At 48.9% G+C, this 21,984-nt stretch overlaps 1 protein-coding gene across 3 annotated transcripts in view; it reads right to left on the reverse strand.

The window, feature by feature from the left end:
- Nucleotides 1-10,794, reverse strand: part of GPR19 (G protein-coupled receptor 19) — a 33,602-nt gene extending 22,808 nt beyond the window's left edge. For all 3 annotated transcript variants that reach the window (XM_059726677.1, XM_019482232.2, XM_059726676.1), the window contains exon 1: nt 10,755-10,794. The gene's annotated coding sequence lies outside the window, so the exon portion shown is untranslated. The remainder of the gene's footprint in view (nt 1-10,754) is intronic.
- Between the last annotated feature and the right edge of the window lie 11,190 nt (nt 10,795-21,984).

Raw genomic sequence — 21,984 nt, forward strand, 5'->3', positions numbered from 1 at the left:
GCTACCAACGGGTTCCTGGCCCTTCAAGGTGATGAGCCAAAGGTTGCTGCATATGATACTAGACATATCCCTCTCTTGTGTGATTTAGGCTCAGGATAGGCCTTTGATTTGGACACAGTTCCCTCCTGGTTTAAGGATTAGAGCAGGGGAGTGAGACCATGCAGTCCTGAGTGCTATTCTTATCTCCTATCTTATCTCCTTATCTCTTATCTTCTTCCCTATCATCATCATTGGTTTCTTCTTCATCTTTGTTGTCATTTTCTCTGGAGGTCCTGCCCCTGAACAGTCTGTGCCACAATTTCTTCTTCCATGAGTCTGCTGCTGTCTTTTCCCCATGTCCTTGTAATACAGCTGTATCTCACTCGCTCCCATTTTGACACAGTCCTTGACTGGGAGGTTCTTGTGTCTGTATATGAGCAGATTTATGGTCTTCCACAGGATGTTCCTGAAGCAGGAGATGAACTGGTCAAAGCAAGCTGTTGGGGTCCCTTGCTGTTTGGTCAAGTGGCTAAGCAGCACTACCTCTCTGGATGGGGTCTTGATCCCATCACTATCTGGAGAAGTTCACTTACTCTCTCTGAGACCTCCTTGATGTATGGACAGCTCCTGAAGAGGTGGTCAATTGCTTCCTCCTTCCACCAGTAGGTTTGCCTGGGACAGTCTGGTGAACCTCTCTGCCCCTCTCTGTGTCTCTGTGCTCACACAGGGGTGCCTGGTGTGCTACTTGCCAGTTCAAGTCTCTGTGCTCCTTCTGCAGATCTTTATGGAAGATTTGTTCCCGCACAGCTTGACAGCTGTTGCCAGGTTGTATATCCAAGGGTGACAGTCTGTCCCTTGCCCTTATCACCTCCTGCATTTTGTGGTGGTTTGTCAGTGTCACTGGGGTTTTATTGTAGTTTGGTTCCCAGGTCCATGGGTGCAGGTTGAGTGGTGAGTACACCTGCCAGCATTGCAGCAGGTTCCCTGCATAGTATTTCACAAAGCAGGCTGTTGTGGTGTCTGCCCTGGTTGCCAGTTTGTAGATCTGGCTTGTGTATTTAGTCCAAAGGAACAGCAGGAAGTCTGACATTCCTTGGCGCCCAGTCTTTTTCTTCTTGTACGGTGTGGTCCTTGCTACTTTCTCCCACCTGGAGTCCCAGAAGAAATCCCTTTGGACTCTGTGGATGGTTTGCTGTGAGGTGGGGAAGACCAGTGTGGTGTATAGAAGACCAGTGCAGTGTACTCATGAGCACCAGGCACTCCGCAGTTGTCAGAAGGTGTATGTTCTACAGTCCCAATCTCTGCTTGACCTTAACCTTTGTCTTCCCCATGCTTTCTGTCCAGTCAGCTCTGGATGGAACCCCACCCTGAGGATTTTTACCCCCTCATGGGGGACAGAGACCTCCAGGGTTGACAGGTCCTTGAGTTCATCCAGTGCCAGGCAGTTGCTCTTGACCACATTGAGCTTGGCTCTTGCTGATGCTTCATACAGCTGGGTATGTTTTAGCACCCTTTCCACCAAGCACTCATTTTTACACAGGATGTTGAGGTTGTATATGTGGGCCAGGACTTTCATCTCTGCCCCACTTTTCTTGGGATCCTCTACTTTATGGACTCCAGGGTCTCTTCTGAGCAACTGGGCTAGCAGTTCCATCATGCAGATGAACAGGATCGGTGAAAACGGGCAGCCCTCTGGATGCCCAACTCCATCATAGTTGGGGTGGTCAGGAAGCTGTTCACCAGAACCATGCTGCTCACTTCAGTGCATAGTGTCTTTATCTAGGCAATGAAGGTTGGGGGGACCCCCATATTCACCATTTCAAAGAGGTACCTCAGGGATACTGAGTTATAGGTCTTCTCCAGGTTGAGGTTCAGCCCTCCCTCCCATTGGTACGATAGCGCATCTCACAGCTGCAGCAGGGCTCCATGGACTGGCCTCCCTGGTACTGCCCATGTCTGGTCATCATGGATCACTGCACTTATAACGGACTTAAAGTACTCAGCCAAGACTTTGGCCATCAGTTTATAGTCCAAATTCAGGAGAATTACGGTTCACTAGTTCTTCAACTCCTCCCTCACTCCCTTCTTGTAAAGAAAGGTTATGAGACCCTGATCAATTCCAGCCCCCAAGCGGCCCTCCTATATTTGCTTTCTAAATACCTCCAGCAGGTCTGGTCCTGCCTGGGCCCAGAAGGTGATGTAGAACTCCTTTGGTAGGACATGTGCCCCAAGACTCTTACCATTCTTGAAGGCATGAAGAGTTTTGGTGGCCTGTTCCAGTGTCCACTCCTTCACCAGCTTCTGTCCCTTGTCCCCCTGAGGACCTTGGTGAGCTCCTGCAGGCAGCCCTGTATGGCCTCCTGAACCACTGGATATGCTGTGTAAAGCTCCTGGTAGAAGGTCACTGCCATCTCCAGCATCCTTTCATTTGACTGGTGCCTCACTTCCACTCCATCTAACAAGGCGGTTATGGCCTCCTTCTTGGCTTTCTTTAACTTGCTAAAGCAAGCAGACCACTCCTCTGCCTTCTCCATCCTGGGGGCCTGGGCCTACAAGTTCTTCTTCCTGGCCTGTTCCCTGTACCAGGCCTCAGTCTGGGTCTTCACCTCCCACATGGCCTCCCTCACATCCCAACCTGAAGCCACCTGTTTGTGAAGGCTCTCCAACTTGTGGTTTAGGCATTCATGGTGCCTTCTCCAGATCCACCCCTGCTGTCCTACTGTCCCCCCACCTCTGCCTTTACTGTCAGGAAGCAGTGGTCCAAGAAGCAAATAGGCATGGATTTGGCTTTTGCTATGAAGTCTATCTGCAATCTCATCTGCCTCTTGGGGTCTACCTGGGTGAAGTTTCCACCAGGTCCTTGGGTTCCTTTGTCCACATCCACCAGGCTGTGGTCAGACAAGTTGTTTCAGTAGCCTGGAAGATCTGTTTAGACCCAGCTTTTGGCATCTGCTAATTCTGTCTCCCTCACTGATGATGCTGTTGAAGTCTCCTGCAACCACTACTGGCTGGGTACTGGGCATTGCCAGAGTCATGCTTTGCAGGACACCTCCTCTCTTCCTTATTAGCCAGTTCATAAACATTTAGGAGATCAAATTTCCCTGCCTCTCTTTCAAAGTTGGTTTTGAGTAGCCTGCCTGCAATACTCTCTGTAGGCTGTAGGACAAAGTCTCATTTTGTCTCCTTTCAGCAGGATGGTTACCTCCGTTGATCTATTGTCATTCGACCCCAAACACATGGAGTGACCATATTACCAATGTTTTTCAAACAAAGTTCAAAATCAAAAGGCTTGTGATTTACCATACAGTTCATTGGGCTTGGTCCCACCAGAGTCAACAGGATTTCAAGCCATCACAGCTCAGCACTGCTCAGTATGTGTGTATACTCCAGAAAACACCCAAAAAGGATCTATCTGCTAATTAGTCCCCCACTCATGACTGGAAACAGGTGTTCTTGTCATGAGTGCTGGGATGCTCCAAAAATTTATATGCTGATGAGGTGCAGGACAACCTGGTCTGGTGTTACCTCATGTAGAACGGGGCCACATTAATCATATGTGACAGGCTGAGAGAGGGAGTGACAGAAGGATTCTGGGTGAACTGTTTGGGGCCATGTTTGGTGATGGTCGCTAGTCATTTTAGGCTGGCAAAGAAACAGGAATAATTGGAAATGGGACAGAAAGGCGCAGTTCAGCTGCGGGAGTGAGGAAGTCGAAGGGTGCGTCTACATGTGCTATTAGCATGCAGCAATAAACTCCAGCACTTATTGTGCTGAATCAGGAGACTCTATTATAGGTGTAAAAATATAATTATATAATATTGTTTCAGGGAAATATATTTTCCTATAGATCTGGGCTGATATTTTATTTTGAATTAGGCTTTATCATCAACTGTTCCTCAATTTTTGAAATCCATGTCTTAATTAAAAATAATAAGACAAAAATAATTGCCATAAACACCTCAGCTTGTCCTGAGCTTCATCTGATGACATCCTCTCCTCCTTAAAGTCAATGACTCATCTCCTTTCAGTGAAGTCAGGATTCCACTTGTGGACTTTTAAAAAATGTAGACAGGGATACTGTGTTAATATACACTGGAAGTACAGCGTAGGCCAGAAATTTTCACATCTAATGCTGTCATTTTGAAAGGTATACTTGCCTGGTTGGCTGCCAAATGACTGAGTTTGAGCCATAAATGGTGTGCGGGTTTTAGGTGTTCAGCATGTTCAAATTGTCATGGAGTTGATGTGCTTTTTTTGTATTATCAAGCTTGCTTGATAGTAATTGCAAGAAAAGCAGTTTTCATCTGTTTCTTTCAGAAGCAGCAATCAAATGACTTTAGAAAGGCATCAGAGTAAATACCACTAGTTTAGTTTTTTCCAACCTGATCCTACTCTTGTTGATGGGAATAACAATGCCCCTACTGATTTCAGCAGAGCAGTATCTTCCTTTAATAATTCACTAAGGAATGCTGTTCTTGGGGGAATTTTATGCAAAAGAAATAGTCGTATTTTATTTTAAGGTTGTATTTATAAATAACTTGTATAAGTTTAATAAATGTCTTAATAAGTGGCTAATTCATTGTTGTATAGATCCAAAAGGTCAGTATATTGATTGATTGATGTGGCGGTGACGCGCCTCCACAGGCACGAGAAGAGGCAAGTGAGGTCTGTGGGGCATGCAAAACCCCAAAACAGAACCCTGGAGAGGGAGACCTACCTCCGGAAAACCCAGCGGTGCCAGAGCCGGGACATCAGTGGTGGCTGTAGCTTCAGCTACAGCCGTGAGAGCCGGCATTCCGCCGGTTATTTAAGCAGCTGTTCCCTGTGAGGGAGGCAGCCGGGCCAATCGCAGCGGCTGACATGGCTGCTGCGAAAAAGTTAAAAAACCCCGACAGTACCCATGGGGAGGGGGAGCCAGAGAGAGGGAGAGACAGCAGGCAGCATGCCTGGCGTGCTGAGGCTCCTGCCGGGAAGAGGTACAAGAGAGGCTGGGCCTTACCGGTGCAAGAGACAAGGGAAGCCTCTAAGCCTCTGACAGAGGCAAGAAAGGGGAAATCCCCTCTCTCTCAAGAGAGTGAACAAGGAGAGGCCAGTACTCCCCTTGGGAGACAGGGAGCAAGGGGAATGCCAAAGCTCCCTGCTGCTACCAGGGCTTCCCCTAAGAAAAATAGAGCAGGGACCGGGTGCGGAGTCCCCTAGAAGTCTCTGGGGAAGGGAAGGCAGCTCCGTGACCCTCTCTGCGCCAGGAGAATACTACTTCTAAAGAAGATAAGGAGGAAAGACACCAAAAAATACAGGGAGAACTGAAAGATAGAGAGAGAAAAGGGGACTGGCTGACTGAGCTGTGCAGCTGAACTCGTGTCCCTTCATTTTCCTGAGTCCGACGGTGGGCAAGCCTACAGAGGACTGAAGATTAACATCTGACCAGCACAGGAGCAGTTGGCGAGTGGACAGGGTGTAGGGGTGGCGCAGCCCTGTGGAACAACGCACATAACAACTGTGAGTATACCCGTGTCGGGGAACCCCTCCGAGAAGATCTCCACTAGAACCTTCTTGTAAGAATTTACCAGCAAAGTCGTGGCAGAAGAGATGAGGGGAGGGGCTACCTTACTGACGGGCGACACCATACATAAGACCACCGTTATCACAATTGATAATTTGATTGATGTAGCAAAGTTCTCTTAGGTAGTGTAACACGTACCGTTCCAGAGCTTAGTCAAACTGTGACCTGCTCCCCTGTTCCTGCGGCAACCACCCACCTTCTCTCCTGCCACACCTTGATGTTAATTAATTAGTATTAAATGGAAGCTGCCTAGCTAAAACAACATTGCTCAAGCCTCTGAGCTGCTATAAGCTGTCGCTGCGGTCAGGCTTTTCCTCACCTCCTGCCTTAGGGAGCTCCTGCCTCTCTGGCTGCTGGCAGCGAACTGCCCCTGGGCTCAGCCCCTTGGGCTTTATAAGGGCCAGGCCCTGCCCCCTCTGGTCAGCTGACCTTCCCTGGTTGCCCCGGCAACCCGCAGCTGCGCTCCTTAGCCATTGCTAGGGCTCCTTCTCTAACAGTTTTCCCCTCTTCAGGCACAGAGCCCCTGAGTGCTCCGTGACACACCTCCCCCCTCAAGACCCAGACTCACCGAGGCTGGTCTCTTTTGTCAGGTGTCGCTCCAATCTGGGGTCTTCCTCGGCCTTTCTTCCAGCACCCAGCAGCTTGGATACTTGAGGCAGAGGTTTTCAGGCTCCTCTTTCTCGCATTTTACCCAAGGGTGCACCATGTGGGATTTGTCAGGAGTTACCCTGCCACAGGTAATCCCCCCACACTAGCCACCTCTGGTAGGGTGCAACTCAGGCCTACTTTTCCCCTACAGTCTTTGACTAATTGACAGCTAGGAGTCCATTTCTCGGCTGTCCCTTGGCCTTTGCTCCTGGCCATTCACAAAAGGGTTGACCCCCCTTTCTTTCTTGGTCGTGGTCTTCTGGTTCCTCCCGACCCCCTTTCTCCCTCATACTGCCTCGAGAAGAAATCCGTACTCATTCTTACTGCCCGGGTGATGTTTTATCTCAAAACAATAGGGTTGCAAACTTAGGGCCCATTTCATCAATCTGGCGTTGTCTGTCTTCATGTTCTGTAACCAGCGGAGGGGTGCGTGGTCCGTAAGCAGCGTGAATTGTCTTCCCAGCAAATAGTAGCGGAATGTTTCCACGGCCCATTTGATCGCCAAACATTCTTTCTCTATTGTGGCATAATTCCGCTCCGGTGGATGTAATTTCCTACTTATATATGCTATGGGACACACTTCTTCCCCTTCTAGCTGGATCAGTACTGCCCCAATCGCCGCTTTGGATGCATCGGTCTGCACCAAGAAGGGTCTATTAAAATCCGGGGTATATAACATAGGTTGCAAGCATAATGCTTCCTTCACTGTTTGGAAGGCACTCTCTGCCTCCGGCGTCCATCTTACCTTGGCCGGGGCCCTCACTTTGGTCATTTCTGTCAATGGCATCACTAGATCCGCGAAGTGGGGCACAAACCTTCTATAGTAATTGGCTAGCCCCAGGAAAGCCTTCACTTGTTTTTTAGATCGGGGCACTTGCTACCTCTGCAAAGCCTCCACTTTGCTTAATAGTGGTCTCACTTTCCCACTTCCTACCAGGAAGTCCAGATACTGCGTTTCTTCCTTCCCTATAGTACATTTTTTTGGATTGGCTGTCAGCCCGACCTGTCTTAAGTCTCGTACCACCGCCCTTAACACTTGGAGGTGTTCGGCCCATTCTTCGGTATAGATAATAATATCGTCTATATATGCTGCAGCATAATCCATATGGGGGGCCAAAACTCTGTCCATTAGTCGCTGGAATGTGGCTGCAGCTCCATGGAGTCCAAACGGCATGCGTCGGAACTGGAAGAGTCCCCACGGGGTTGCAAAGGCTGTCTTCTCCTGGTCCTCAGGTGCCACTGGCACCTGCCAATAACCCTTTGTCAGGTCTAGGGTGGAGATGTAGCGGGCCTGACCAATGTTCTCTACCAGTTCATCCACTCTTGGCATTGGGTAGTCATCAAACTTCGCTACCGCATTTACCTTCCGGAAATCTACGCACAAACGATTCTTTCCATCAGGTTTGGGTACTACCACAATAGGGCTCCGCCAGTCACTGTGCGACCTGCATACGACGCCTTTCTCCAACATCATTTCCATCTCTGCTTTTATCTGACTCTGTAGCCTCTGGGGAATCTGTCTCCAGCTCTCCCTGATCACCTAGCCTGGAGGAGTTTTTATCTGGTGTACCACACCCCGAGCTTCCCCAGGCGTTTCCTGGAACATGTCTTCAAACTCTCCGATTAGTTCGGCAGCCTGTTCCCTCTGGGCCTTCGATAATCTCAACGCGAGTTCCACGTCGCCTGGTCCGCTCTCCTCTGTCAAGGAGGGTCCTAATTCTAGTTCATCCGGCCGAGAGGCTAAATACATACACTCTTGCTCTTCCCATTTCTTCAGCAGGTTGATGTGATATATCTGCTTCTTCTGTCTATTGGCCTGATATACCTCAGAATCCAAGGGCCCCACTCTGCGCGTGACTTCGTAGGGTCCCTGCCATCGGGTGAGCAACTTACTCTCTCTATCCGGTAATAGAACTAACACGCGGTCCCCTTCCTCAAACTTCCTTTCCTGGGCGCCTCAATTATAGTATCTCGCCTGGCGTTGCTGGGCCTCCCTGAGATTGCCTACAACCTCACTGCGAGCAGCCCCCAGTCGCTCTCGCAGTTGTACCACGTATTGTATCAAGTTCTGGTCTCTACCCTGCTGTTCCTCCCAACCTTCTTTAATCAAATCAAGTATTCCCCGGGGTTGTCGGTCGTATAACAGTTCAAAGGGTGAAAACCCTGTTGAGGCCTGGGGAGCCTCTCTTACTGTGAACAGCAAAGGTGGTATCATTTTGTCCCAGTCCTGCGGTCTCTGTCACGAACTTCTTTAACATCTGTTTCAACGTCTGATTGAAACGTTCCACCAGTCCGTCTGTTTGGGGGTGGTAGACAGCTGTCTTCAGATGCTTAATCCCCAGGGCTTTACTCACGCCCTCAAAAACGTGGGATGTAAAATTCGTCCCCTGGTCCGTTAACAATTCCCTAGGGAGTCCTACCTGTGAGAATATTTTCAATAATTTGCTTGCCACCTTTGGAGCTGATATTGTCTTCATCGGCACAGCCTCTGGGTACCTGGCCGCATAATCTAGTATTACTAAAATATACTGGTTCCCAGTACTACTTCGGGGAAGTGGCCCCACGATGTCCACGGCTACCCGTTCAAATGGAACCTCCATCAAAGGCATAGGAATTAAAGGGGCCTTTGGGGGGCGCCTCGGGTCGGCTTTTTGACACACCGGACAAGAGGCGCAATATCTCGCCACATCTCTCAGCAGTCCGGGCCAAAAGAATCTCGCCCTAATGCAGGCTTCAGTTTTGTCCTGGCCCAAATATCCCCCCATAGGTAGTTCATGAGCCACCTTCATAATGGCCCGTCGATGTCGCCGAGGTACCAGTAGCTGCATGACCTCATCCTCTTTAGGCCTGCCTCGCTCAATGCGGTAAAGTAGACCGTTCCGTACCTCGAACCTCGGCGTTACCTTCATCAGTTTGGGCCATAGAACCTTGTCGTCTCGTCGTGCTAGGTGTTCATGCAACGCATGGTGAAAGTCTGCCTCCCGACTCTGCTCCAGCTGGAAGTGCTCATCTTCCCACAGAGCAGTGACATCCATTTCTCATCCAGCCACTTCTTCAGGGTGTCCCTGTTCTGTATCTACAGCAAACCCCTCAACCTTCTTCTGCAACCTTGCCTTAGCTATCTCTCTTAACAACTCAGGCCAGTCGCAGCCCAGTACCACTGGGTAGGGTAACCGCTCGACAACCCCCACTAGCATCTGTTGGTCGCTATTGCCTACCCGAAGCCTGACCCTTACCCTGTTGACCCTACAGGAGTCCCCGCAGTAACATTGCACCTGTACATAATCCACTACCTCCCTTCCTCTTGTCGGTAGCACCTTGTTCTGCACCAGGGTCTGCAACGAGTCTGAATCCAGCATAGCTTGGATGGTTCTGCCATCTATTGTCACTTCAGCTGTGACCGCGGGTGGCTCATTCCCCACCTCAGGGTCCCTCCTGGCTCCATAGCCACACATCCCCACCTGGACTGCCGGACGGGTGTGGGTGTTTTCCATCGTTTCCGCTAACAGAGCCTGTCACCTAGCGGCTTCCCGCAGGCCTTGAATTGCTTGCTGTAGCAACACCACAACCTGTGGTTGCAACTCTGGGACTGGGCCAGGCCCCTGCTCTCCCTTCTCTCTCTTTCTGGGCCCAAGGATTCTTTTCCTGATACGGCCAAACCAGCATCCAATGATGCGTACTGCCGTACGAAGCTTTCCCGGCCAATGCACCATTGTAACAGGTACTGTTCCAGAGCTTAGTCAAACTGTGACCCACTCCCCTGTTCCTGCGGCAACCACCCACCTTCTCGCCCACCACACCTTGATGTTAATTAATTAGTTAATATTAATTAGCGGGAGGCTGCTGTTCTCCAGCCCTGTTGCCAGGGGGCGCTATCTGCGGCTCCTTTCCTCCCAAATACCGCAGCCCAAGCCTCACAGGTGTAATTACTGTTGTCGCTATCCTTTGCTGCCCCCTCCTGGGCATTCTGGGTCCAACTTGGGCCTCCCTGCAATGCGGCCTCTTACCAGGGGCTCCCAGTGTCCAAACTGGGGTTTCAATCACGCGCCCCACCCCTCTGGGGCTTGCCATGCCCCCACCTAGGCCTCTCAAAATGCTGCCCCCTGTCTGAGGCTCACCATGTCCAACTTGGACCCCTTAAAAGTGCTGCCATTCTCCCTCCCTTTCTCTGGGGCTCGCTATGCCCACGCTGGGCTTCCTAACAATACTGCCCCCTCTTTGGAGCTCGCTGTGCCCACGCTGGGCTTCCTAACAGTACTGCCCCCTCTCTTGAGCTGGGGTCTATCCCCCCCGAATGCTGCGCCCCTACTGGCACCTGGATCCCCACGGTCCTGTGGGTCTCCTATGAGGATACTGCGCCCTCACTGGCGCTAGGGCCCACACCCCTGTGGGTCCCTATGAGGCCTCCTCCAACCCCCAACAGCCTCACCCAAACCACCGGTTTAAACAACAACAAAACACAAGCCCCTGGGCTGTAACATAAATGGAAGCTGCCTGGCTAAAACAACATTGCTCAAGCCTCTGAGCTGCTATAAGCTGTTGCTGCGGTCAGGCTTTTCCTTACCTTCTGCCTTAGGGATTTCCTGCCTCTCTGGCTGCTGGCAGCAAACTGCCCCTGGGCTCAGCCCCTTGGGCTTTATAAGGGCCAGGCCCTGCCCCCTCTGGTCAGCTGACCTTCCCTGGTTGCTCCGGCAACCCGCAGCTGCGCTCCTTAGCCACTGCTAGGGCTCCTTCTCTAACAGTTTTCCCCTCTTCAGGCACAGAGCCCCTGAGTGCTCTGTGACAGGTAGGTAATGAGGTAGATAAAATCTTTATGACTGGAGCTAAATTCTTTTCCCGCCAACCTTTTCATTGTGTAAAATCCTTAAGATCAAAGATGTCTTATTCTACTCAGGAATGGGACCAACATGCTCAGGAAAGGATAGCTTCTATTTACCCACTTGGAAATTGGATGTCATCTGTGAAGCACTGTGAAAAAACACTAGCTTGACACCCCTCATACTCTTGCTAAGGTCAATCAGATGAGTAGCTTCTTTTGAAATTATTGAGATGACACTCCTGCAGACAGAACTGGAATTAAGCCTTTTCTCCCCTGCTCTGGGAAAGCAGTAGTTGCACACAGACAAGCCATCACAAATAGAAAAAAGGGGGTAGACAAGGAATCCCTGGTGATTGAGGAAACCAGTGAGTGTGATGACAGTCTGTCTTCTGAGTCAAGACTGAGCTGTACTACAGCATGGTTTTAAGAGACATTTTCTGATTGTGGTTCAAACTTTGGGATGAGATGGAAAAGTCATTCCTACTCCATTGAAGTTCCAGTTGCTTTGTTCAGGAAAGCAGGGGTGGTCTTCTGGATAAATTCTGATTTGGGCAATAACCTTTTGCTTACTTAACATTTCTCTTGCGGTTACACTGGTGCAACCTTTTTAGATTCAAGGCACCCTTGAATTCTTCAGACTCTAGGACCTAGGCACCTCTCAGAAAATGCCCACGCTTAGCTTTCTCTTATTTTTCTGTAGTCAAAAACTAATAGAGTAATTTTTCTGTTGCAAAGACCTCAGAAAGAACGTAACAGGTCAGAATGTTTTCTGACACTCTGGATCCTACTTGAAATCTCTGGGTTTATCTTCTGAATCATATGTTAGTGTCTGCACATCTAAACATGTTAATATTGCATGGCATTCCATGACACCCTTGAAAGGTTCTCACAGCACCGTGGCACCCTGGTTGAGAACCCCCAGTTCACGCTGTTCTTTGCTTCCTGTCCTCAACTCATGCTTGGTATTGTGTGCTGTTCCATTCTACCACAGTGGTGGCTGTGACAGGGGATGATTCTTGTTTATAGTTTGTATAAACTATATGGAATTGGGATGAAATAAGTGACAGAGTGCAAATCTCAGCAAGTATAAATTGGTGCAGCTCTTTTGACTTACATAGATTTATGTTGATTTACACCAGAGGAGGACATAGCCCTTCAAAATCTTCATTACAGTTATAAAGCAACGGCACCCTAGGCCGTGGCTCTGCAGCATGCATGGGAAAATGACTTTCTGAAGACTCTTCTTTTATAGCATATGCATTATGTTATCAGGCATACATCTAGAGCCAAGTACAGCTGGCTTTACTTTACCTGGGCTACTCAGGTAAGTGAGTCTGAGATTTCTTACCCAATGAAGAATGCAGATGCCTCCCACAAAGCAATGATATCCTTAAGCTACTTTAGCTAGAAGGACTGTAATGTCCATGGTTGAAGTCAATCTGTCCGTATTTGCAGTCTGTCACTTTAAGTCACTATCTCTCAGGCAGCCAGGAACCGCCAAGTGGCAGGACCTGCTCAGCAAGGGCATAGCTGGGGTGCCCCAGTGGCTGAGCCTGTACTCCACCCTCATGTCATGAGCTACTGGGGACCTCAGCTGGCTGCTCCTCCGCGGAGCCATTGCCACAGGTGTGTATGTGGAGAGCTTCACAGACACCCCGGTCTCTTACCCCTTCTATGGGCAGAGGGAGACTCTGGCGCACATGGTACTTGAGTGTGCCAGGCTGCAGCCCCTCCACTGTTCTAGTTGAATTTCACCCCACACCTTTTTATTTTTGGGCACCCCATCCATGGCCCCACCAAGTCCCGAGACCTCCTGGTCAACCTTCTCCTGGCCCTGGCCAAGTGGGCCCTGTATATGACCAGGAAGGAGGCTCTGGCCAGGAAGGTGCCCGGGGCTGCTTTCCTCTCATTCGTCTGTGCATCTTTTTGGAAAGAGCACCAGTGGGCAGTGTCTGTCGGCTTCTCGGATGCCTTCGAGGACCCGTGGGTGTGGCCTGGGGGGCTGTGTTCAGTGTCCCCCTCAGGCACACTTATTTCATGTTTTGAACCTTCGACCCACACAACTCTTACCCTGTTTTTGCTTTAGTTGTCCTAAGAATTTACTTGTAGCACTCATTCATTAGCCCCACAACAGGCTACTAGTTAGCCAGCTGGGCCTTAAGGCCCACTCTAATCGGGTGTACAAATAGATAGGCAGCCTGGAACAGCAATGAAGTGGCATAGCAGGTGCAGACTTGGTCTGTAATGGAAAGGTCAATGGGTTGAAGAAGCCATGGGTATCTGGTGCCTCGAGTCAGCGACTGGGGGGGGGGGTCCCCCAACAGCTGATCCTGCTGACCGAGGGGTGGGGGGGGGGTCCTCTGCAGCTGCTTTTGCTGGCAGCCCCACTCCCCAGCCAGCACTCACAGGGGGGCCACTGGTGCTCCTGCCTTCCCACCGGCTAAACAGGGAGTGTGGCTTGGCAGGGGGTGCACTGGCACTCTCAGGGGGTGCACATGCACCCCCTATGCGTCACCCCTGGTTAAAACCATTCTTTGCTCTCTGTGTCATTCTGCTTTGGCACCAGATTAGATGATCAAGATGGCTCCTTCTGCTCTTAACATCTCTTAAAGTGGGTGAAGCTATGAGATGCTTGTGGCAAAATGCAAGTATGTTTTCAGGGATGCTGGTGTCGTGCCTCTCTCGTTAGTTCTCCATATTCCCATATGGCAGATTGAGGCATAGGTCCCTCATCCACCCATTTATTCTGCATGCAGTTAGAAACTGAGACTGTTATCAACTCAGCTATTCAGCACAGAAGAAGAGCTGATACCACTCTGCAGAGGCCACTGTGCCTGATACTGTGGCAACTTGCAGATGGGCCTATCTGCTTCCTTTAGGAACTGTTAACAGCAGAGGGAAGGATATAAACTGAAGGGAAAGACCCAAGCAAATTCTCATGGAGACATTTCATTGCTATCATAGACAACGCTTTCACATACAGTAAAATTACATGAGGTGAGAGAGAGAATGAATTCCAGGGACCTGCTGTTACTTTTTGATTGGGGTCAGTGTTCTTATCACTGTTCAAAGGACACGGGAACACATGTTTCTTGCTCCACAGAAAGCTATCCCAAGGATAAATTGGAACAGAGGTATCTAAACTTCCCTGGCACATTGGACACCAGAAAACAGATGGGTATGTGCAGACTTTCTCAGTAATAATGATAACTCCTTCTGCTCTTTCAGCACAACAAAAATTCACTACACTTTTCTTTCATATTATTTGAAAAATGTGCCTCCTTTTAAAAAGAGCTCCGAGCCAGAGCAACTTATGGCCCGTGAGTTGGATCCAGCCCATGGAGCCAGCCTGTAGAATGGGTGGGCTTTTGTGGTGATGCGGGGCTTAGACAGCATTTCTGCTGGGGGGGAGCTGTGGTGGGGAGAAGTGGTGGCAACACTGTGTGAAGTGGTGGGGGGAAGCAGTGATGGTGACTGCATGGTTCCAGCTCTGGTGGCTGTGTGGACTGGGTTGGAAAAAGGGTGTGTGTGGAGCTAAGCTTTGTTAAAGTAATCCTCTGCTACAAATATTGTAAACATTTTATAAAACCAGATGAACTAATATTTTCCCTGAATAAACAGAAGTTGAATAAACTCTGAGTCCCATCCACTCCTGGTCTCTGCCCCACAATGTTTTCAACATTCCTATCCAGAAAAGATGGCCTCTGACAGAAGATTTACAATGTGTCCTGAAAGCCGGTGCGTTCATGTTCTGACAAACAGGGATGGGAAGGAAATTCCATAAACAAGGATGCCTCATTCTTCAGACAGAAACAGAGCCAGTTAACCTAAATGCCTTAGATGCCATGAGGGAAAGTATTGGTTTCTGAGCACCCACTCCCGTCAAGTCTTTATTGATTTAAACTACTGGGGAATTGATTGCAAGATACTTACTTTACAGTGGTGTATACTGAAAACTATAATCATGCTAGGCCATTCACCATTTGTATAGGAAATAGTATGTGAGGGCATGTGCATTCCAGAATTCTGATGGGGGAAAAATCTAGCTCCTCTCACAGCAAATCCAATCCCTTCTCTATAGTTTCTTTATTCATCTGTCCATATATTGTGCGCACACACCCTGGGTTTTCACATTTGATAGCTTAATACCTCTTGGCATTCATGAAACATTTATTTAGTAGGAAAAAGCAAGGCTGCCATCCTGTGGCCCAGAGCTATAGTATTGTGCTAATCAATAATATTTTACTGTAATTATAAAAAAATTAGCCAACTGTGTATGTGTGTGTGTGAGAGAGAGAGAGAGAGAAAGAGAGAGGGAAATGAGACATCTGTGTGGATGTAGTATGTGAATTAACATAATGGCTTCCTCTGGGTTCTGTTTTAGGCCTGAGTACTTGTGTAGGATTCCTCAGTGACAGCCTATAGATTGTGTCACCTCCTCCAGAGGATTTGCTGTCTCATTTATCAGCACCGTTCATGCAAGCACAGACATTCCTTGTACAAAAAAATTCCCAGGACGTCCTGATCACACATCTCTGTTGTGCCCTAGGGCCAGTAATGCTCAGTATTTTTAATTGCTCTCGTACTGTATTTTCTTGAATACAAGACAAACCTGGTTATAAGACAATCCCTCAACAAATAGATTCTATATATGAAAAAATTATAAATTTGTTCTGATTTTCCAGGTATAGAATCTAATTATTGGAGGTTTGCCTTGAATTTGTCTCTCTCCCATTTTACAGCAGGGAAAATAGATCTGGGGGGGTCAGGGGCCTCTTTGCCCCCCAGCTTCCTCCCCCTGCAGCCCCTTCCATCCCCAATGTACTCTCAGACCTTGTTTTCCCTGAGGACATGGAAGTGAGGGGTAAACTTAAAAATGCTGATAGATGAATTGACCATTTCATTTTTTAAAAAACTGATGTAAGTATCACTTGTACTGCACAGGTACTCCACAGACATACTTTTAAGCAACACTTTTGTACCTACTTCTATAAAGTACAAATCTTTTTTTGCAAAAATATATATTTCCATATATATAAATAAATATATATCTTCATCTATACTTTTTATGTCTTGTCTCATGACCAACACAATTCACTTGACAGTTCATAACACACTTCTACAATTAACCATCATCATCCCTGCTATATAACTGCAACCATACCCCCACGCACCCATGTGCTTGTCTCCATCTCCTGTACCCTTTACAATCAAAGAAACTGCCCCCATGCTTCTTCCCTTCCCCTCCCTTCCCCTTCTCACCCTTCACCCCCACTTATAACCCATCTGTTTCTTTCCCCAGTCCTTTCATGCCTCTGTCACTCCCAAATCTCCGCTGTCTTCATTGTCCTCTTCCTCCTTGTCACCTTTGTCATCCTCCTCGTCACTGTCATTGGTGGTCTTATCTGGTGGTGTCATTTTTTAACAGTCTGTGCCATTCTTTCCTTTTCCATGTATATTCCCTCTTCTTCTTCCCACTGACTTCTTTCATCTTTTTATAGAACAGTTGTAGCTCATTCATTCCCATTCTGATGCTGTCTTCAACTGGGAAGCCATAAGCAGGTTGCTGGCCTTTCATAGGGTGTTCCTGAAGCAGAAGGTGAACTGGTTCAAGTGGGCTGCTGGGGACCTTGCTGCTTGTTCAGGTGGCCAAACAGCACTGCTTCTCTGGTCAGGGTCTTGACCCCTGTTACCATCTGGAGGAGTACGTTTACTCTCCCCTGCACCTCCTTGTTGTATGGGCAGAAGAGCCATCCCCAGGGGTGTGCAGAGCCCAGGGCATATCAGCCAGTGTGGGGCTGGGGGGTGGCAAGCAGGGGGGGTGAGCGGACAGAGCATGGAGCCAGCAGCATTTGCCAGTTGCGGCGGAGCTGGCGGCATGCGGCAGCTGCAGTGGAGCCTCTACGACACTCTCTGTGGGGCCCCCCAAAGTGTGGAGCCTGGGGCGGTTGCCCTGATTCACTCCCTCCCCCGTCCCCCCAGACAGCCCTGATGGGCAGATCCAGAGGAGCTGGTTGCTTGTTTCCTCCTTCCACCAGCAGGTTTGCCTTGGGCAGTCCGGTGAGCTTCCCTACCTCCCTCTGTGTGTCTTAGTGGCCACATGGGGAGTGCCCAGCAGGCTACCTACCAGCTTAAAACCCTGTGTTCCTTCTCCAGGTTCTTGTGGAAGATTCACTCCCACACGGTCCTGCAGCTGTGGCTGGGGAGCATGCCCAGAGGTGACAGTATGTTTCTTGCCCTTACTGTCCCCTGCATCTTCTGGTGGTTTGTCAGGATTGCTGGGGCCTCACTGTGAAATTTGTACTTGTGTTGGCTACAAATGTTCAACTCGGGATCCTTAAAATTCTGGTTTATTAGGTGGATTGAAACACTGTAATGAAGTCAAATCATAATCTTGGGGCTGGTCCCCTCACTCACACACACACACACACACACACACACACACACACACACACACACACACACACGCAGTAGCGAGCTACAAATGTTTGAGGGAGGGGCACCAGAGTCGGGTACAAGCACTGGAGTCTGCCGTTGATGGCCAGTTGAGGCTTCTTCCAGCATGGTGTTATCCTCCAGAAGGGGGTCGCCGGCTAGTCCTTCTGGCTGAACAGGTCGGGTGCTGGTCAAGTTGGAGTCAAGAGGGCGCCACTGAGGGCCAGTTTTCACTGCTGTTTATCTGTCCTTGACAGACTTTGGTGACTCCCCAGTTTTCAGGTTTGCCCAATCCAGGGGTTGTTGACTCTTGTGGGACTTCCTCCTCGGTGGCTACTGGATGGCATCTGTCAGCCCCAAGGGTCATCCGCATATACGTAAAGGTTTGGGAGTCCATTGATGAATTTTGAATAGGGCTCTGGGAGCGGTTGATCTGGAGATATTCAGCCCCAAAAGTTGGTCCCCGGCATTGATTAACTCAGACCAGGGCTTCAAGCCCTTGAACAGTGAAGTTTAGAGAATTCCCGGTTGCTACATTGTCTCCTATTGATTTCTTCCTCTGGTTGATCTGTGGTTTCCCTAGGTGTTAATTACTGCCTGCTACTGTGTTACGCATTCAGTCACTGATTCACTCACTCTTTCAGGGGTCCGCCTGATACAGGGAAGCGGAGGTTTGATTTCTGCCCTTGTTAACATTGTTACAGTGTATAACTTACTTCTAAAACTAAAACACATTTAGTTAAAAGGTGAAGAGTATAAAATATAAGCTACAAGAGTAATGCCATGGCACACAAATAGATAAAAATACCAAAATACAAGGGGAGATACAAAATGCACACCTACAAACTTTAAAACACAATTCCTTATCTTATAGTGAAAGAAAGAGGAAGGAAGAAAAGGTAGAAGAGGAGAAACATATCCAAAGAGGGGAGAGCAAATGCAGGCAAGAGGAAAAGGGGGCTTTCTGCTACACTTGTTCCAGAAGTGCTCCAGGATCTTGTAGAACCATGGGGTGTATGTTGGACCGTGTATACACCCACTAGCATCACAGCAGGTTCCCTGCAAAATAGCTCACAAAGCAAGCCGTTTTGGTGTCTGCTCTGGCTGCCAGATTGTAGATCTGGCTCATGTAGCTGGCCCAGAGGAAAAGCAGAATTGTCCAACATTCCTTAGCTCCCAGTCTGCTTATCTTCTACAGTGTAGTCCTTGTGACCTTCTCCCAGCTGGAGCCCCAGAAGAAGATGCACATTTCCCTCTAGACTATACAGATGGTTTTCTCTGAGGGGAGGAAGAAAAATGCAGTGTACAGAAGCAATGGTAGCAACACCGTCCTCATGAGTTCCACACATTCCTGCATTGGCAGGTGGTGTGTGTTTCACTGTCCCAGTCTCTGCTTGACTTTGGCTTTGGTCTTCTCTCATGCTTTTTTCCCTTCCAACTCTGAGTCAACTCAACCCTGAGGATCTTTGCCCCCTTATGGGGACAGAGACTCTCAAGGTCAACAGGTCCCCAAGTTTGCTCAGTAGCAGGAAGGTGCTCTTGCCTACACTGAACTTGGCCCCTGCCACAGCTCCGTATATCTGGGGGTGTTGTAGCACTCTTTCCATCCCCAACTAGATCATTCCAGCCAGGGCTGTAATGAGCCAGGCCTTAAAAATCTCTGAAGATGGAGATTCCACTACCTCGCTGGGTAACCAATTCCAGTTCCTAATGAGAGTTTTTTCCTCCTAATATCCAACTTAAACTTCCCTTGCTGCAACTTGAGACCATTGCTCCTTGCTCTGTCATCTGCCACTACTGAGAATGGTCTAACTCCATCATCTTTGGAACCACCCTCCAGGTAGTTAAAGGCTGTTATCAAATCCCTCCTCAGTCTTGTCTTCTGCAGACTAAATAAGCCTTGTTCCCTTGGCCTCTCTTCGGAAGTCATGTGCCCCAGCTCCCTAACCATTTTCATTGCCCTCTGCTGGACTCTCTCTTATGTTCAGCTCCCACATGCCTCTGCCTCTCTCAGGCTGCACTCCCCATCTCTGCCTTTACCATGAGGAGGCAGTGGTCGGGGAAGAAGATGGGTGTGGATTTGTCCTTCACTATTATCCATGCCTTAGGGAGGAAGATGAAGTCTATGTGCAACTGTGTTTGCCCCATACGCTCTACATGGGTGAAATTTCCCCTGGGGCCTTGGGCTTCTTTGCCTGCATCCATCAGGCTGTGGTCACAGATGATCTGCTTCAGCAGCCTGGAAGATCTGTCCAGGCCTGTCTTTTGGCCTTCACTCCTTCTGTCTCTCTCTTTGATGATGCAGTTGAAATCCCCTGTGACTACCACTGGCTGGGTATTCAGAATGACTACAGTCATATTCTCCAGGAAGGTCATATGTTCTTGCTTCCCTGTTGGCTGGGGTATACACATGCAGGAGATCGAATCTTCCTCCCTCTATTTCAAAGGTGGGTGTCAGTTGCTTGCCTGCAGTGGTCTCTGTGCTATAGGAGTCTCAATTTGTCTCCTTTCAGGAGAATAGCTACCCCTGCTGCTCTATTGTCACTTGAACCCGACCACATGGAGTGACCATGCAGTCACCATTTTTCAAACAAAGAACAGTCTTTGGAGCTGGGCAGGCCACATTCTTAGAGGCAGATACTATCTGCTTCTAGCTGGCCAGGTACTGCTATATCCTGTTCCATCTCTCTCTCTTTAGCAGGCTTTTCACATTCAATGAAACTAGTAGAATCCCCACAATGAAAGCAGTTAGCGGGGGCATGACTAGCTTTTTTCATGTCCTTGTGAGTTTAAGGTCTCTGGCAAGGGTCAGACTTTTCGCTGTTCTGCAGAACCCCACCCTGGGAATCAAACTCCTTTCACCTAATTTTAGAGGTGGGGCAGGGTTCTTGCGGCCTCTTGTGCTTCTCTCTACCCAGTCACCCTGATCATCCTGGTCTGTCTTTGGGCTCCCTGGGGATTTTTCCTGTTGGTCTTGTTCCTCCATTTCTGCACTGGATTTCTCTTCAGCATCTGCAAATTCCTCTGCCCCTGCCACCCCCCTGGGGTCTGATCCTCCCCCTCCTTCTGCTCCCTTTGAATTCTTTTAAGTTCTTCTTCTATCTGATTTAGGACAAACTTGCAGTCCTGGAAGGTCCCCAGTTTTGTTCCCTCCCATGTTCTTTCTTCCTCCATCCCCTTGTTCTCTATTGCTGCTTGGTGGTTGGGGCCAGGAGGGTTGAGGCCACTGGGGCTGCTGCAATTGCCCCTTTGTTCTTTACCATGTTGCTGAAGGATTTGGGGCAGACTTTAAAAACATTCCCCCTCTCCCTGCACAACCACAGAGTTAGTCGTGCTTACTAGGGCTGTGTAAAATTTTGCCGGCTGTTTCGTTTTGATGCTGTTTTGACTAATTTTGAGCTCAAAACAGCAAAATTGAAATGAAACAAAGGGCTTTGAAACAGCCTTAAAATGCAACAAGGGTAGTCAAAAAAATTTGAAATGTTTTGAGTTTCAAAGCAGCCCAGCTGAGTTGCCCTCCCCAGAGCTAGGATCAGGCTGAGTTCCCTTACCCAGCCTTACTGAAATGTTGAAACAGCATCAAAACAGCGAAACTGTTTTGACGAATTGGAATGGAACAGTGTTTTCGAATTAAAACAAAACTCAAAACAAAAGAGTGTTCTGTCGCAATGGATGTTGAAGCGGAATGCTGCTGTTTGGCACAGCCCTACTGCTTACAGTCCTTGGCTTCATGGTCTTTCTCCTTGCATGTGGCACCGATTTTGCTGGGGCAGTCAACCACCAAATGCCCCTGCTCCTCAGTGGTATAGGATGTACCTGTGTTGGTCTAAGGACATAGGCAGACAAGGTTCTTTAGGTAAATCTGACATCTTTTATTAGACCAGCTCAAATAGTTGGAAAAATTCATCTTTGCAAGCTTTTGGGTATTGTCAAATATAGCCACTCCTGGAATGGCTGTGATGACCCTAGGGCACCATGACCATGCTGGCTCTGCCTTATGGCTGCCTACTAACCTCTCCTGCCATGTCTTGTTGTTATGAATGATGGATTGGAAGGCTACCCTCAAGTTGCTGCTTGGTCACAGTCCTGACAGTCTCCCATAAACCCTGTCAGTTGCTGGACCTCTTTATTGGGCCCCACACTCAGAAGGGGTCTTATGATACACCCCCAGCCTTATGGGCTAGATGTGTGACTCCAAAACCTCTCCTTTATCATGCCCCATGCCCCGCAAGTGTTATGTAAACATTGTCTGCTTGTGTTGAGGCCTCAACTTAGTCTGACCTCAGTAACTATGCCCTCTCTGGCACTGGGGTCTGCTCACCCCCCTGTCACAGCTCCCTCTGGCGCTGGGGTCTGCTCACCCCCCTGTCATGACGCCCACACTGGTGCTGGGGTCCCCACACTGTAGTGGGCCCCCAACGAGGCTGTTTCCTTCGCCAATAGCCTCAGTCTGATCCACTGGTTCACAGACAGAAATCAAAATATGATCCCCTAGGCTATAACATAATGCAAGCAGTTCAGGGTATGCTCTGTCCCTTTA

The sequence above is a fragment of the Alligator mississippiensis genome, chromosome 4, assembly GCF_030867095.1.
Source record: "Alligator mississippiensis isolate rAllMis1 chromosome 4, rAllMis1, whole genome shotgun sequence".
Taxonomy (NCBI): Eukaryota; Metazoa; Chordata; order Crocodylia; family Alligatoridae; genus Alligator; species Alligator mississippiensis.